Here is a 2,720-nt window from a genome sequence, read left to right on the forward strand (position 1 = left end):
TATATATATATATATATATATATATATATATATATATAGGGTTGGGTTCACGTGAGACCAACATGTTTTTGTGAGACTCGTGAGACCATATTTTTATACTTGAAACTAGGAAAACATTGTGAAGGTAAAAAAAATTCGAACATTCACAACAAAAACACCATGAAAGTTACTTTCATAGTGTTTTGTTGTAAAGTTTCAAATGAAAAAGGTGGCCTCATGGATCTCATGGAAACCGTATATTCTCACATGATCCCAAGTCTCTCTCTCTCTAAAATATATATATATATATATATATATATATATATATATATACTATTCTTGTTTTCCCTCTTTTGATTTCACTGTGATTTCGTACTATAAATGCCGCTGATCTATGAGGGCTTTCTGATTTTGGTCAAATTTTGAAAAAAATTTCTTCTTTTTTATAAGATTTAATAGACTGTCCTTCTGAAAGCATAAAAAAAGATTCTATTATAACATTTGGAAAATACCCCTTACCAAAATGTTATGATATGAACAAAAAATTCCGACCAATGATTGGAATGGAATTAACAGAAGAACAACAGTGTTTATTAGACAACCTATGGCATATTCAAACCATGCCACAGGCTTCTACATTCAAAGTTCAGGTTTTAAATGCATTAAGTGTTTACTTCTCTGAACAAAAGCATACAGTATCTCAACAGCAACCAAAACATTTTTCCCATTATGTGATCTTTAGAGGAACAAAAATTGGAATCTTCAATAAATGGGAAACAATGAGAAAATATATACAATGTCCCAACCCAGTATTTAAAGGCTATTATAGTTTTTCTAAAGCGATGAATAGTGCAAGGGAAGCCTTTGGGTTAAACAGTTTTTACATAGAACCCGAAGAAGTCAAAACTTTTTCAGATATGGCAAAAACAAATCCTGAGCAAATGATTAAAGCTCAAGAAGAAGTTATTGCCAAATTACAGCAACAACTCATGCAATATGGTAATAATCAACAATCTTCCCAAGTCCAGATTGAAAATTCAATTCTTAAACAAAAGAATTTTATTCTCGAGGAAAAACTTTTAAAATTACAAAGAAAGCTCGAGAAAAAACAATCTGAAACATACACAGCATTACAAAGAGATTTTAACAGCTTTAAAGCAAGGATCATAGATATTCCTTGGAGACAAACAATGCAACCAATTTTGAATTGCATTCCTGAATTGGACAACATTATTTCACAGAAAATCTGTATAGAATTTCCTCTCATTCTCTATGAGTTACAGCAACAGATTATCGACATTGCATTCAATGAAGATAAATACAAAGGAGTTACAATAGTTCAAAGAACACACAGTAATTACCCAATATACAACATGCTGCTATTACAAATTGATTTAAGAAAAACAACCTTGACTTCGGACCAGATTCTCAATTTCTACCACAATAGTATGATTGATTATATGAGATTCAGCTTAAATCCAAAAACAGAAGAACTCCTTGACAAGTTTGGAGAAAATTTTATTTTAACAACTGGAAATATTGCTAAAATATTTGTTAAAGGAAAAATCAAGTTGATGAATTGACTTCTTGTAAAAGGTTAAAACTCATTTATCTTTTTCCCTTTCGTCCTCTTTTAACCTTTTTTTTTCTTCATAATTTATATAAACATTGATAATTCATTGCATCTAACATCATACCCTTCGTTTTCACTAGCTCTTTTTCATCTCCCAGTCATTTCGTTTTCTTTTTCATGAATTGTCCATCTTCAATCTCTTTTTCTCCATCTCCATCATTTGATTTGTTTTTTCATCTCATAGTCCGTTATTTTTCAACAATTTTTTCAAGTTTATTTCAAGAAGACTAATTTGGGTATGTAGTCCTTTTGATTTTTGTTGGGATTTTAGAGTTTTTTTTACCTTTCTCTTCTCTATTTTTCTTAAGTTTTTACGAATGAACCAAGAGTTTGTTCTTGACAGTGTTTTTAGAGTTTTGATGGCGACAATAGTTTAATGATGGAATCTTGAAAGTACTACAAACTATGATGTAGTCTCAACAAATTTCAACATGTCTTTTTTAATGGTTATCATTTTCAAGTATACTTTGAGAAAATAATACATGTATGCATTCTTCTTTTACTTTTGTTGAGATTTTAATTTTTTTTTTGTTTACTCATGTCTCCGATATTTTTTCTTAAATTCTTTTTTTTCAATGGTAGAACCATAGTTGTTTTAGAGTTCTGTTAACAACGACGTTTCAATGATGAACTCTTGAAAATATTATGATATTTGACATAGCCTCACCAAACTTGAAAATGGCCTTTTTAATGGTTATATGTTTTTTCCAGGTTTACTTTGAGATGACTAATCCGAGTATGCATTTCTTCTGAATTTTGTTGGAAATTTAGAGGTTTTTAATTAATATCTTCTATATATTTCCTAAGTTTTTCCGATAGAAACAACAGTATGTTTTTGGTAATTGTTTTAGAGTTTTGATGGCAACAACCATTCCTTATGGAATCTTGTGAAACGAAGTTTAATAAGAAACCATCTTTCATGTTTATCTTTTATTCTTTGATTTTTGTTTTAAGTTAAAATGTTTACAACATGTTAATTGTTGAAAGTTTCTTTTTCATTTTTCATTTATTTTTAAATATTTTCACCACTGTTAAAACTTTTTATTTTTTTAATTTAACAAATCAATATATAAAATCATTTTATATAATATTTTTAATTAATAAATAC

Source organism: Cynara cardunculus (genome assembly GCF_001531365.2).
Source record: "Cynara cardunculus var. scolymus isolate 2C chromosome LG 15, CcrdV1, whole genome shotgun sequence".
Lineage (NCBI taxonomy): Eukaryota > Viridiplantae > Streptophyta > Magnoliopsida > Asterales > Asteraceae > Cynara > Cynara cardunculus.